The sequence below is a fragment of the Sander lucioperca genome, chromosome 5 (genome assembly GCF_008315115.2).
Source record: "Sander lucioperca isolate FBNREF2018 chromosome 5, SLUC_FBN_1.2, whole genome shotgun sequence".
NCBI lineage: Eukaryota > Metazoa > Chordata > Actinopteri > Perciformes > Percidae > Sander > Sander lucioperca.
Window position 1 is genome coordinate 7,247,000 of NC_050177.1, and position 16,346 is coordinate 7,263,345.

The 16,346-nt window shown below is 38.2% G+C and overlaps 1 protein-coding gene and 1 long non-coding RNA gene across 4 annotated transcripts in view; both read left to right on the forward strand.

The window, feature by feature from the left end:
- Positions 1–16,346, forward strand: part of LOC116046568 (limbic system associated membrane protein) — a 782,424-nt gene that overhangs the window by 570,363 nt on the left and 195,715 nt on the right. The window lies entirely within an intron of this gene.
- On the forward strand, positions 1,065–15,242 carry LOC116046570. The gene is made up of 3 exons (XR_004104170.2): positions 1,065–1,425; positions 4,649–4,654; positions 15,232–15,242. It is a non-coding gene; the product is annotated as an uncharacterized LOC116046570 (long non-coding RNA).

Consider the following 16,346-nt stretch of genomic DNA (forward strand, 5'->3'; position numbering starts at 1 on the left):
ATTGGTGGTAAAGTTTTGTAATATAGTTTCTTTGGATCTTTAGTTGGTCTTGTGTAACATGCTTTACACAGAACAATGTATGCACGCTGCATCCTAAATTCTTTACCATTTTAATGATCTGGAGGCTCTGTGTTGAGTTCAAAGATTACAGACTATCTGGGTCTTACATTTGTCCCCAAGCTGTCTTTTTACTCTAAAGGGGGACTTTTCTTTGAAAAATTGTATCTTCTTGAAGTGACATTTGCCCCTGGAAAGTGTGAACATTAATCCCAGCATATTAAATCTAGGCCTGTATCACGTCTTATTTCAGATCTACATGATTTAGGTCGCTGAAAAACATCCCATATTTCAGAGCCCCCTCCCGTGGTGATGTAGCCTGTTTTTTGGATGATGGAAGGATGATGCCAACAAGTGAAATCAATCTAATCTCATCATCTGCAAGTCACAATATGAATCTGAGGAAAGGAAAAATAAAAGTTTCTTTAAGCCATATCTGAGTCACAATAGTTTACTTTTTAATTGTTTTTTTTGAGTCCCAACTATGCAGCTGCCTTAAGGGGTAAGGTTGCAATGTCAGGCGAAGCCCTGATAATTGACAATTGCTTATTAAAGCATTAATGACACAGTCTCTGTGATTGCTCTCCTCTGGGTCAATTATCTGCTCTTTGACAATACACTCTGCGTGGCTTGTTCATTTCAAGGAAGATGATTCTGCACTTGTGCTTTGCCACCGATGATCATTGTCAATACTTACCCCAGAACTCTGCCTTTAATTTGAGTTAGAGAGTTTGTAAAATCTACCAGAGGCTCAGACACTACATAATACATGTTGTTAGTCTAATTCAAGCTCTGATACAATTCACAATGCCTGAGAATACAATTATTTTCATTTGCATTATTAAAACCTCAACTATTGCACTGATGGCTGAGTGCTGCTGTGTGCATCAGCCAACCTCCAAAGAATTGCACTTTTCCAAAGTGACTTTCCAGTTATTAGGAATTATCTGACATTCCCAGCAGCTGATCATTTATTTCCACAGTACACCTGGTGTCAACCTGACAGCACAAAAAAATAAATAATTCATTTTGTTTTGGTCATAATTTTTGATCGGCTATTATCTATTACATTTGACCATCAAGTATCTCCAGGAATCAATTGTTGGGACAATTTGTAAATTGCATCATCCTGTACCAGTGTAGGAAAGAGAATGGCATTCGATTTATGTAGTGAGAGTAAGGGTGTCAAGGCGATGGATGGTCATGTAGCATGTCTGACTTCATGCTGCCCTCTGACTGATGACCCTTTTTACTGGAACATGAACTTTCTCCAGCTGGTTCGGTGTTGGGCAGTCTTCTTTGCTTCCTTCCAGGATGATGCTGTTTCCTTGAGTTTTGCCTCCAAAGACCTTCTCCAGCTGTTCCTGGGTCTTCCTGGCTTTCCTTTCCCTTGTGTGTTCCAGGTTAAGGACTGTCTGGTCGTGCTGGAGAGTGGTTTCCTCAAATGTTGATGACTCCCTTAGCTTAACCATAATTTACATGTGAGAATATTGCACAAGTAACTTTATTTTTTACTTCAGTTATTTAAAAAAAAAAACAACAAAAAACATAATCATCCAACATCAACATTTTGTCTTTCAACAGGGAATGCGTTACTTGTTGGTAAAATGTAAGCTTCATACCCCAAAATATGTTTATCAATGCCATTTATTTAACATACTAGATAACAGCAAAAGACAAGAATTACAGTGAAAAGGGGAAAACTGGAAGAAAAAGAAGACACTGTCTGACTATTTTTACAAAGAGAGTTTGATTAAGGGGGCAGCTAGTGCTACCTGGTACAGTAACATATTGTTACTTGAGTTTGTGAGGCTCCGTGAGACCTGTAATGTGTTGATAAGTATAATCAATGAAAAGTTTAAAACAGTTAAGTCTATGTGAAAATGTGCCCAAACGTGTGTGTGTGTGTGTGTGTGTGTGTGTGTATACCACCATTACATAAAACTGACCTGTAATCAAAATTGCTTGCTGTCACATTAAGTTATGATGAAGACACTGCAGATATTAATTTTCACAGACAGTACAATGATTTGGTAGGGTGATACTGTGGGCAAGGCAGTCCAGGCTGTATTCCAAGTGGAGGGAGGAAAACAGGAATAACAGATCAATTTCTGGATTTCCGGGCAGAGTGCAACAGTGCAACATAATTTGGGATGTCCAGCCCCCGGGGGGGGGGCTCTATATTTCTCTGTACAGCTCATCACATTGGACTGCTGCCTGTTTTTTTACGGTTTAGAGCCTCACTAGGCATTCCTCAGCCGCTCTATCTCTTCATCGCTCTCTCTCCCTCTTTTTTTCTCTCTGCCAGCATTCAATTGTCCAGCTGTGCTGTCTTAACCCAATTTACAGAGTGAACATGAAATCAGATGAGGGGAAAAGAGGAAAAAAAGTGAATTTCTGTATGAGCAGGATAAAGGGAAAAAAATATATAAATAATATAAAAGGGAAGAATGACGGTTTCCGAGAGAGAGAGAGAGAGAGAGAGGAGAGAGAGAGAGAGAGAGAGAGAGAGAGAGAGAGAGATGGACAAACATAGGGAAGAGAGAAGAGTATGATGGGTAGAATTAGAGTGGGATGGAGGGGTAGGTCAGGGACACAGTATTAGTACAATCAGCACAATAATCCCTTCTGTTCCAGCCTGGGCCGGCGTAGGTTTTCAAATCAATTTCATTTTCACTCATGATGCTAGTTGCCAGTTGGGTCATTATCGTCTTGTCCCTATTTTGGCTTGGGACGGAGCAGAGGTGAGGCGGAAAGCTTTGGGGGCATGGGTTTTGGTTGATATTTTGCCAGTTCTGCAAAGTTTTGTGAAGGCTTTTGGAACAGCTCTGAGTCACCACAAGTTCCAGAGGCTTTCATCTTGGTCAGTAGGATCTGAATAATGGCCCTGCAGAGACAGTGTGAAGTCTTTTGACATGGCAGATGAACCGAGTTCTGACGCTCTCATCTGAAGCACACAGCCCAATACAGTTCATTGAGCTGCCTGGGCCTCTTTCAAAGGCTGCCAAACCAGATATGCTTTCAGCCTGTAGTTGATGTTTGCTGCTTCATCCTCAAAAAACATACCAGGACACTTTGAGTTCTTCATTATGTGTTTTTGGAACCCAGACCTGAAATGTTTTCTTTTTGATACAAGTGAATATTAAAGCAGTGCTTCTACCTAAAAGCAATTCCACTCCATTTCCCCCTTTAGCTAGGCTTTTGTTGGACAGGACAGACTGTCTCTAAGTGCATATTTAAACTACTCAGCAATTGCTCACAGCCTCTGGATACCTATAGGCGATGGCTGTAGAAGTAGAGTGGAAGAGTATACTTATTGCTCTCAAAAAACCTAAAAATGTCAGTGTTAGGGAGCCGCAGTAGATGTAGTATAAAAAATGGTAGATAGTCTCAAAGTGTACAGATAGTCTTGCATTGCCCTACCTTCCTCCACAGCGCTGCGGAGGAGGGTCTGGCTAGTCCACACAGCATTCCAGAATTGGAGAGAAACATGCTCTGGTTTATTGGCATGTCTTTAAACCAATCACAATCGTCTTGAGCGTCGCTAAGCACTGCACGGAGCCCCGGTTCTGCAGCAAAATAGCCTCGGGAAGGAACTTCTTTTGGTGGAACGTCTACGTTCAAAAGTTGTTTTAGTCATGCAACAGAAAACTCAGATTGGACAGATAGTCTAGCTAGCTGTCTGGATTTACCCTGCAGAGATCTGAGGAGCAGTTGACAATAGTCCTCATAAATTGACCAGAGTTTAAAATTCCAACACAAACAAAGCGTAATGTAACGGACATCCGGCCGAAAAGAAGGACATACGGCGGAATTTCCAGCGACAAAGGAGCAATCCCGGAAGGGGAAGGTCGTGGATATAGAATATATCTCCGCTAACCCATTATCATTCTAATGGAGCTGCCATCTTTCAGACGTTTAGCGGCATTACTTGTGTGCCATCATGATCAATTCCAAAATCAGTACAGCTTCTTAAAAGCACAAGTGCTTCACTTTGACTGCCATTGACCAACCACTTTGGAGCAATTTAGCTGTTAAACTAGAACAAAGCAGGAATTTGAATTAAAATGTAAACATTTCACAAACACCCCCGTGTCTCCAAATTAGTGAATGAACCCGGGTTGAGCTCAGTTCAGCTGGAACTGTGGAAGCAGGTTAAATACATTTTAATCTATCAATCAGTCAGGACGAATTCAAATTAAAGCTGAAACATGTAGGTTTTTAGCTGGGATGACTCCCGTCCCTGCAGCTGTAAATCCACATGGCTTTAAAGCAGATTAGAGGCCTGCAGTAAGTATAGCTCTGGATGAGCACACTCATTGTTTACCTCCCATCTCTTCCAAGATCAGCAAAAATCTGCTCACTGACCCACTGACACAAACTGTACAAGATGGCGTCACGCTGTGATGATAGATGTGGATTCAGAGTAGTGACGATTTCGTCACTGGATGAAGGTGTACACTTAGGCAAACCTGCAGCATAGCCAGATACCGTAGCTGTTTATATACACGTCTCAATTACTGTGCTTGAGAGGTTACGACATCGAACACAAGATAGTCAGCAATTTTTGCTTGCTTTGCTGACAAAGCAGGTACAAGTGCCACGTCAGCCAAGGCTGTCTGTATTTTTCTAATTTTGAATTCCTAGTAATATAAAGGTAGTTTTCCTATACTAAATGACAATTTGTTTTTCTTTCACCAAATTATTATTTCTAAATGAATCAAGCTTTCTACTTTTTTGGGTTTCCACGCCTTGTCATAATCAAGTGTGTGTTCCTTTTAAGCCTTCACAATGCTACACTTTGTCACAGTAACTTTTACAGTAATGAGAGGCCAGGTCGTGTTGGACACTTCTGGAAGCTTTCATACCATACCATGGTAGACCAGCTTCTTACTGAACACCAAAATGACTCAGTTCAACAAGAATAATGTGTTCACTTTAGCCAAGCACTAATGATGATTAGTACCTATGCATGTTGTATTAAGGGTTATTAAGTTATTAAGGTTTGTCAACTTTGATAGTGAGGTGTTTGTTATCTCTAGGAAATGGTTTGGTATGATATGGCATGTTTCTATTGCAATTAAGCAAGAAATAGCTTAGGGCTTTATTTAAATATTATGATTTCATAACAGGGTGAAGGCTGCGGTTGCAAAGTAAATTGCCAAACATGTTTAAAATATCTTTATGTATAGAATTTTAGTAGCATTTAGTATGAACAAAAAAAGAAGAGCAGCACACTCTGGAACACATGATTAATTATGATATTTATTAAGTATATTTAGTTCAATTTTGATTAGAAAAAATAAAAGGAAAGATATAAAAGTTGAAATATTAGAGAATAAAATGAGTTGATCCTAGGCTTATTAGTCCAAATTACTTTGGAAGCAATAAGATAGAAAACAGCCAGGTTCTGGGGATGGTGGCAACTTCTCTTACTGAAAAAAAACAAGTGCCTATGATTGTGAAGAACTGCTTATTTATATGCCGTCTGCCATATTGTTTAATGCATGCATTTTATGCAGAAAACATTAGTCTAAAAAAGTGTATTTGATGCATTCTACATTTCAGTGGACTGCTTATGTTGAACGACGACTCTTTGAAGTTATAGGTGTTTTCATCTATCTAATAAATCGGGAAGCCTCTCTCTGTGTGTGTGTGTGCGTGTGTGTGTGTGGTCTGTCTTTGAAATATCTCATGAACCGTTCATACTAGTACTTAAACATCGACATAATAATGTTGAGATGGATTTGAATCAAGAAGCATGTATTATTTAGAATCACTGTGTTAAGTGGGTTTGCAGCTGCATGCTAATATTTTGCATTACATGTAATGTACTGTACAGTGAAATGTTGAGTGCACCCCTGGGGAAACCTGGGGAAATTTGTTTCAAAATCATGCTGTAAGTGGCCTTAATGGCATCATGTTTTGATCTGTGTTATCATACTGGTTTTACTTTCCATGCCAAAAGAAAGAAATATGAAAAGGCCACTGTGGTAAAGGTGTAGGAGATTAATTAGTTTCTCTCTTGAGCATTTGGCATTTGAGGAAATGGGGATGACTCCATGGCCTACTTGCTCTGCGCTCCCCTCTGATTTGTGTAGCATAAATGTGTCAGATGTAAAAAAGAAAAAAAAAAAAGTTTAACTGTGACACTTTTTCAAATAATACAGTGTGGCATCATTAGATGTAATGTTTCAGCATTAGCATTAACATGCAGGTAAAAAGAAAAATAAATCAGTATTGCTTGTCTCATTTGCCATTAATTATTCTCTTTCAGTTAAATTTAATCTTCTACCCAATGGAACAACATTGTTTTCAATTACTGGAATCTCACTCAGGTCTCTACATGGTGCCCGATTACCTCCAATTATATTAGGTACCTCAGTAGTTCAGGTATTGATTACTGTTAGTCCCCCATTCATAAACCTTCCTTTTTTAAATGTACCATTGACCCTCAACAAAGCCTTTTTTCAGCTGACACCTATGGGCTTGTAGAGAGCTCATTCTGGCCCAGGAGTACATTGCAGGCTTGACTAATTCATTATTACCTGATGTTCAGCACGTAAACTACATTAGCTAAAGCACTATGGTGCACTCACATTTAAAGGCTGTTTGTGTATAAAGGCTCTCCTATCACCTGACGACAAGGGGAGGCATTTGCCATAGTCTGTCTGGCAGCACATCAGCGAAAGAGTAGAAAGCAAATAAAACCTTCAGAATAAAGTGGTGGTTTTTAACCTATGTGTTTTCATACAATAGTAAGAGTTTTTGCAGAATGCCACAGTGGGAATTATGCAAAAGTGTGCTGTAATGGAATCTAGTATAAAGTCACTGCTTTGTTGTATCAATAAAACTCAGTCGTTTTCACTTTCGTCATGTTATGCAAATGTGAAAACACATTAGAAGATACAGTCATTTTACACAATAGTAGGATGACTTGACAGTGAGGAGGGAAATATGTGGCTTGGTCTGGACCAATAGACAGGGCTAAAAAAATTTACGTTCCCATACAACTAAACTGCATGCATTCTTAGTTAGACTTCAAGGGAAACGCATTTTCTCCTGGATTACACGTCCTCATACCAGCGGCAGGCACGCGTTGTGAAACGCAGTTTTAAACGTTATTAACGTTGTGAATTGAAACAAAACTTCTTGGTTAGGTTTAGGAAAATATGTTTTGCATTGAAATAAGTAGGCTATATTTGTTACAAAATTTAAGTTACATACGGAAGTTAAGTACGTTATGTTACGTAAATTACAGCACCAGTGTTTAGGATTTAGGGGGATCTATTGGTAGAAATTGAAAATAATATTAGATATTATAAGAATTGTTGCATTTTTGTTAACTTAGAATTAGCTGTTTATATCTACAGAGCGGGTCCTCTTCCACAGAGTCCGCCATGTTACACCACTATGTTTCTGCAGTATCACAGAATTGGCAAACCAAACACTGGATTTAGATAGGGCTAGAAAGGGTGTTTCCCTAAAGATGTAATTGATATGTAAATGCTGTTTAGTTGTATGGAAACATAATTTATTAGGAGACATGGCTAAATTAGTTTATAGTATGAAGGGATGAACTATTCAATCTGAACCTCTTTCATAAATTCACACCCAATCCAAGAACAGTCATTTCAAACATTTGATATTTATGATGTGGAGATATTACGCATGCATTTATTAATATAGACTGGCATTAAAGACATCTATGTGTCACTTTGGGAGTTAGCAGGATAATCTCAGTTATACAGCTATTAATGACACCCCAGTTTTCTCCAGTAAGTGCAGTAAGCTTGTTTATGAGTGAGATTCATTGCTAAGTGGGTGTTGCCATGTATTTTCAAAGTAATTTAGTATTTTAAATTCTGTGTTTCCATCCTTAAAATTATTTTTATTTTTGTATTGTTTGTTTATGAATGCTGTGACTCAATATTACTTTGCCCGGAAGGACATTTCTACAAAGCTTTCAATGCACATTTTGACCTGTGCTGTCTGTTTTATGTGCAAAATAAGCATTCACATGCATGAAAAGTTCATTAAAGTTTTGTTAAGTTTTCAATTTGCTTAATTACTATAGCCCCTAAAATGCAGGAGTTTGCAGAAATTTGCATTTGATTGCTTTGTCTCACACTGCTGGAGGAAATAGCGCAATGTGGTATGCCTGAAGTAAGCATTGTACCCAAAGACTAGGAACAGGTGGCCAAGTACAAATACACAGTCCCTTGGAGAGATGGCAGTAACCGCCTTCTTTGTGTCTTCAAACAGAATGGAAACAAAGGAAGGGAACTGCTTAGCCTATTTAACTATGGCTTGGTTCAGAGTCATTGCTCATATTCAATTTTTATATCCCTGCAATGGAGGCCGTCAAAAATAAATCATACACAGGAAATAATGGGGTTGTGAGTTGTGAAATATGTTCGCCATCTTTAAAAATGTTTGTGTTTAGGCATTTGTATGTAACATTATGGTTTCTATATACACCTAGAGTATGTTTGAGTGTGTGTCTGTTTTTTCATGTTTATATGTGTGCTTCCCACTAACTCCTATGTGAGAAGCCTGTACCAGGTTTAAAAGGATTAGAAACCTCTATGGTTATCCAATCAGCTGTGGCAGAATACACCAAAAAAGGGTTGGCAGACACTTCACTGACAGCACCACAGACCACAGTCATATTTTTTTCAATACTGCATGTGCCTCTGTTCCGATTTTTCTTTTTGACTTACCTTAATTCAATATTAAGACAACACATTAGACATACTGTATATATTTTTTTTTAAATATAATGACCTATGGACCTGGCTTTCTCTGATCTTAACATTGCATTGCATTATTTTTTAGTGCAAGGCTGATTTAGCAACCCTTACCTAATTTAGCACACTAACACTCTGATATGCTTTAAAACACATCCTTACACACCCCATTTGAAGATTTCCTTGATCCTTAAAATTGCCATCGCTCTGAAGAACCACCAGAGGCTACAGACAACACCTGATGGTTTCACATAATTAGACTTCAAAACTGTAGTTACTTATTTCACGAACCAAACCAAGTCTCATGTTTGAAGTATGTTAGGCAAATGATTTAAAAAATAATCTTAAACACCTACCTTCTTCTGGGAAGTTAGCAGCTGAAAAATTACTCCTAGCATGTGTCCTGTTTCTTCTGAAATTTTCCCAAGTAGTTACACAATTTTATTTAGTTTGGTTTTAAGAGGACTGACAGAACACAATGACAAATACCCACCAAAACAAGCCATATACACTATGTTCGGCAATTTAAAAGATCATTTTGCAAGTGAAGAAAGTCTCAGTTTGACGTCGTACCACTTAGTTTTGTGTGAAACTGCTCAGTGAACTACAAATCTCGTCTCACACAAAATATGTCACCTTGCTTGATGTTCGGCTTGGTTGCTAGCTAGCTAGCTTAGCAATGTTACACAACACATGTAACGTTGTCTTATCCATTCCTTCTTTATCAGCCGAGCGGTGGGAAAACAAGAAAGATCAGTTGCACGTGTGAGTAGCTTTACGTACTAGTACGAAATAAACACACCGTATAGCTTCAGCGTGACGTCACCTATGCGACTTTGAAGTGAGTAGTCTTTCTAATTACATATTTTCACAGTCTTATACTTTAACAGTTTTACGACAAACTGAGACTTTCTTGACTTGGAAAATTATCTTTTAAACTGACAAATATCATATGTGTAATCCATGGCTCAACTCAAACGGGAAAAAAATAATTTGTCTTTCCCTATTCACTACTGTACATATTTTTTTCCGAATTAAGGTCCCATGGTGTTCCACCGGAAGGGTGTATCCTAACTGAAATGTTGAGGAAATAATTGTAGTCAGCAATAGTTTGTAGAAAGTTTGTACAGAAGAGGATCCATTGCCCAAAAAAACTGTTGTGCTGGTGATCCACCACACAAATGAGTATACGACGAAGACTTAATTGCAGATTATATGCCAATTTTTTTTTCATTTATTCGTCTAGTGCACAATGTTTTATTTCTTAGGTTTTACACATTGCTCTGCTGAAGGTGTAATTTTACCATAATAATAATTAGAACACTGTGTATTCAGTTGAATTTTTTATTGTTTTCCCAAAAGAAAGAAATAAAGTTGGTGGGGCCATTTACAGTTTTTTCCGATCGCTAAGACAATTTTTTCAATAGTTTTAACAACTTTCCTAAACTCTTAACACACCAACACACCTACAACACACAATTGACAAAACAGTTAATTTCATGCTCAAAATCACACATTGAAAACTAAACTAACACAACTAATTAACTAACTAATAAACTAACTAACTAACTAATTTTCAAAATACAATAATTCACTAACACAATACACTATGTCCACCAAAACAATGCAAACATGTCTCAAAATCAAATAATTCTTCCAAATCACTAACACATGTTCTCTCCCAACAGGAACATTTAGTCAATCATAGCACAATGTCATACAAAACACTAACATCACATGGAATTACAGAAACTGCATTATTTCATATGTTTCAGGTCTGCCCTTATACAATAGACAATAGTCTATTGTATTGATCATAGATTGTGTTTTACATTGCAGTTTCTCTTGAAGCCTCTCTACATTTTTGTTTTGTTGGGTTTAGTAAATGCGTGCATTTTGTTTCTTTTGCTGCAGAAATTCAATACAAAAAACGAATGACCCACAGGGATGAAAGTATTCCGGCACCGTGCCGGATCTCCGGTGTGCGGCCGTGAGAGAAAAAAAAAAAAATTGGGAACTTTCATGCCGTTTATTATTTTCGAGTCTATTGATTTCACTTACCGATCATATGAGAGGAACGCAGCTCTAACTAACGCAGGGCTGAAGTACTCGGGCCTGGTGCCGGAATTCTGGCGTTTGACTATTTAAAAAAAATAAATAAATTAAAAAGTCCACATGGGATTTGTTTTGATGTGCTGGATTTAACCAATCATCGAACTTCCACCTACCAATGAAACAAGTTCTAGCCAATCAGATGCAAAGTAGGGCGGGTCTTTGGCGAAAAGCGAGAGTGCGGTGTGGTCTCCATGGTAACGCGGCTAAAAAATATGGATGCAAAGTTTGTCAAACTTGGAGCATGTAGATACAGCTTTAGTTGAGAAAGGAGTTAAAAACAAATGGTGTTGGGCATGAATAGAGGAGAAGAGGAAACGGGTGGAGACGGGAAGCCGTTTAGCGTTTATCAGTGTTTTTTGCCCCCAACGGCTCCTTCTAGGCAGCGCTGCCTGGAAGGCACTAGGATTAGGCACTGGTTATGGTTAGGGTTAGGGTTAGTGCGACCGTTGCGACTCCTCCTTCACTGACCGACCGTGTTTGTGATACAAACAATACGTGTGTGCACGTTCATAGCGGAACACGATTTGTCATTAACGATGGCCACTGTGTAAAAGCTATCTGAAGCCCAAACTGCCTTGACAAAGCTGTCTGTTTGGAATCAGCATGTCAGGTATTTAAACATAATGGCCTTGCCCCAGAGTTTAGATGTCTAGCTATATGAAAAGCTATACAATGCGACGTTTTTAATAAATGTACATGAAGCAACTAATATCAACATGGACAAAATCATGAATGTACTAATTTGCTTTTTTGATGATGACCTGGCCAAAGTAACAACACATCTAGAAAGTTTTGTTTTCACAATGATTCATTGTAGGATTATGATATTATTGCAAATGTATCCAAAACTTTTTGCTTCTTAAAAATTATGACTTTTATTATTGTGTAATGTAAGAAGGACTTTAACTGTTTTGCTAGTCAACCCCCCCCCCCCATTCAAAAAAAGGTTTCAGGCTCAGGATCTTTTTTCACTTTAAGCCCTGGACCTATCTCAGAGTAGCTTTATAGAATGTACGGTTTACTGTATGAAAAAAAGAAGACAGAGACAGAATTGTCCTGGTACTCATCTTCCTCTCACTCGTACAGCAATTTTTCTTACTTTCTTTGTGTTCATCTGTATTGTTCCTTTTCCACACAAAATCAGCCCAAATAGGTCCTCTTTTACTGTATGTACTACTACAGTACAGTAACATATGATCATGCGATTGAAAGAACCTCAACACCTGAGTGTGTTTCCTAGATATCAATCAGCTGTGATTGATCTATTTGCATAACTTCAATCAGCTGTTTCTCAGTAGCAATGGAATAAAATGGAGGGGGTATATTTGAGTTTATATGTGAACAGCTGTTCACTTTGACTTTAGCCTATACGTTAGGTTTAGAACATGATGTTATCTGTTCTGACATACATTGTGAAAGCCTTTGCAAATTGGTCAGTAAAGATCCATTGTTTTGGTCTTGGTTGAGCTTGTGTGTAAAAGAAGTTCAAGCATTTTAAATTTGTGTTAACTGTATGCATTTTGTGTCAAAGCAACAAGAAATGTGTTAAATGTATAGCCTACACAGACGGATGTTGTTCTAACTGTGTTAAGAGTTTAGGAAAGTTGTTAAAAGTATTGAAAAAATTGTCATAGCGATCGGAAAAAACTGTAAGATACAGGCAAATCTAATTACTGAAATAGTTCTCAATAAAATACAATTTACTTCTCATCAATATATGTATTGTGTTGTCAAAGCATTTTTATAGCACAAAATTGTTCTGACTTTGCAGAAACCAAAAAAAATCTCTCTCTGTCACTCTGTCATACCTTTTTCCGTTAAGATTAACTCTGTAGCGGGGCTTGTCCAAGTCTTAGACACAAATCCTTTCTATTTTTATTCAGATTCTGACTGAGGCCCACACTCACTAAAGACTTCTGCCAAAGTGACACCATAGGAAAGGTATGCTATTCACTGTCTGTACACAGTGAGTGGACAGTGCCTGTCATAGACTTCGCATAGTAAAATTGTACAGCATGCAAATCTTGTTATTTTGCCCAAATAAGAATTATTGTAGATATTGTCAATGGTGGCATCACAACATTGTGCAAAGGGGTCACCCCAATGAAAATTGTGCTTTAGGGACCAAAGGGGCTAGCCTTAGCGGATTAGCGTTAAAGTGGAGGCATACATTTTGTGCTCACTTTTGGTGATACATTGGACTATTTTTAGCTAATAAGACAATAAAACTGCAATCGTAGCTGACGCAGCCGAGTGACAGAAAATATACAGAGCTCCCTTGCAGCGCCGCCTTTGTAAATTTGCTCCTGAGGTTCTATTGTGAAATGCTATTAGTCGTCCAGCAACTATGCATGTCATTTTTATACAAGAACATTATTAGCCTTGCTGTCTTCTCCCACTTCCCACACATCCCACTTCTAACTGTTACTCTGTTCATAATTTGTCTTCGCCGCTGTTCTCTCAATTTATTTGGGTCTTATATGGGTCTCAGTCGTCCCAAACTAAGCTGTCTTCAAAACCTTGAATCTGTCATGGCCTTGCAAATGTCATCGTGAAAATGTGTGTCTTTCCAGAGAATGGCTTTTAGATAATTGGACATTTTTACCTGAGCATTTCTTAATGTGTTTGGACAGTAGTTTCAGTAATTGTGCTCAAATTGCCTTTTATTTAACTTAGCTTTAATTTTCTGCCCCAGTTTGAATTTATATTGGTGAAGTGTGTTTTTGACCACAAACTGAGCTGCCTCTCTGTAGGAGTGTTTTATATATTGTTTTCTGAGTGAGTTTCTTTCCCTCCGGTAGTCTCTCTTTGTCCTAGAATTGCAGTAGCAGTTATGGCCTGTTGCACCGTATCTGTGTAACACATGCTGAAGAGACTCACTATGAAGAAACCATTAGGAGATTGGGGCTTTCCAGAATTATGTCACATAGCAGTATTACAAAGACAGACTTTGACTGATGAAAAGTTGAAGATGCAGCCCAGAAGTTACCGGAATTCCTACAGCTTTCTCCAGAGATACATTCTGTCATGCATTTGTCGTATCTCTGATGGAAAGTTAGGTTTTATTTTTTCTGAGGAAACCCCCCAAAAAAAGGCTTGAGAATAATGGAGATATTACATTAGTTGGCCTGAGGGTATATGGTAAACCTACCCACAACTCCCTCTGTTCTCTGCTGCCTTTCTGGCAGGTCGAAACTGTTGTACTTTCCAGGATTTTAATCCTGTGTATACGACAACGCAAAGAACACGGAAATATGCTGCCGATGGTAATGATTATGACAATAGTGGTGGGAAAGACAATAATGAAAGTACTGGTCATATGAATGAGTAGGAGGACTCGTGGTAGTAAGCTGGTAATAAAATGTCATTCTAGAGAATATTCACATTTTAATTATGGTAATGAGCGTATCCTATTATCATTAGCAGTTAGCATTTTGTCATTAATGTCATTTTTGATTGAATGTGCTGTATTTACATCAATTGTCATGTGCTCACTTACTGAATTTTTTTTTTGGCACCATTCGTCACATGAGGATTTACAAAGAAATCTATCTCAGCAGCAAGGTAGAAAGACAGGCCGTAACAAATCACAGTTCATGGGTGTCATCCAACCCACCTTGATATTAACCACAGGGAATGATGTGAATATTAAGAATGAATTTACGCATGAATCATTTTGGAGCACATATGAGAAGCTGAAAAAAGCTCATGCAGTAGAAGGTGGGAGATGTGTTGAGTATTTAAGCCGAGGTCTTTTTTATTTATTTCTATATTTTTTAAATTGATTTTATTTTTTTGTCTGCATTTGGATTAAAAGTAATGCAGATGCTCTCTGCCTGGTCTAGCTCTACCCTAAGGTCAGTGTCTATTGCAGGAGTAACATGGAGTGTAATTGAATTAGCCGTAAGCTCTGAAGTAGAAGAACATCCAGAGCTGCTGTAGAGCTACAAGTCAGTACTTTGCAAACTAGGGTACAAATCAAAAGGGAGGAATGACTTGTGTGGCCTTGTCCCTACAGTTTCTGGTCTGTAAGAACAATACGATTAGTCAGTCTAAGAATATGTCACTGAGGCAACACTGTTTGGTTCAAAACAGGATCAAGTTTCATGGAAATCATCAGATTATGAACCAAAAGATCTGAAAACTCCAATGACTCCTACCTTCACAATTTCACAACTCGCTGTTGTTTTGATTATGTAAGAGCTGTACCATGGAAGAAGTGAAATGCTCCATGGTGTGCCCCTACAATACTTTACTGACAGTAAGACTAAAATATCAAAGAAGAGACTTTTATCACTTAGTGTGATAGCATGTCACAACCGAAGAACTTTTCTTTTTTTTCATCAAGGCTGGTGAAAGGAAAAATGAATTGTTTGAGCAAACTCCTCTATCTTCAGGAAGTCTTTTGTTTCCATGATTCTGAAAGCAGTTTGACATGGTGCAAGATCTACAGCTCCATCCCGCCTGATTTATCTCTGATTCAGAGCTGGTTAATCCAGCATGTGGAGCACAGTGAGGACATGGTAAATGTTGTGTTTGTATGCTTTGAGGGGAAACAGAGGGAGATATCACAGGATACAAGAAACAAGACACACTATCACAGCCAAGACAAAAGAGGCAGAACCTGAGGGACTTGTTTCCGAGTGCATGCCTGCTGCTTCTGACGGTACTGGTGTCGAGTAAGAGGTGTGCGTGTGACTGGATTAAATAAACTGCTTTTTCCAAGCTGATGCTTGTGTGAGTTAATTCGGGTTTGTGCACTTGTATCTGTTTTTAACTGATAACAAAACATTTTGGCAGCTTAAATACTTTTCTATGCTACAAAGTGCATGTGTTAATAATGATATGGGTGGCGTGCATTACCATTAAAGTGATATAACTTTCAGGACTTAAACATGTGTGTCACTGTCAGAAACAGTAAAACACAAAATAAAATCCTATAAACTACAGGGAAAAGCTAACATGTGAGGAGAGGCCTATTTAATCAGTCCCTCCAGGATTTCACGGCCTTTTTTTGAGATTGTTGCAGCCCAAAATGCCTGATTTCGCGGGAGCTTTTGTAAAAAATTGCGATAAAAGTTGCGATGTCTTTTGTATGTTTGTTGCAATGAAGTTGCAGGAGACAGTGAAAGTTGCAAAAAAGATGTGATTTCTTTTTTTTTATATAGTTCTTTAAAAATAAAAAGAAAACTTGTTTTGGGGAGAATAAAATTACTCTGGGCTGAGATTTCCTAGTAACCTTACCAAAAAGGCTCAGGATGCTGCAAATGTTGGTATAATATGAAAATGGCTGGTGGATTTAAGACAAAAAATAATAATGTATTGAATGAATCAAATTTGAACATATGTGTCAGTGGCTTGTTGAGCTTTACCTTGTTAGTTAATTTCCTAACCTGGCCTGGGACACACATTCATACGGTTTGA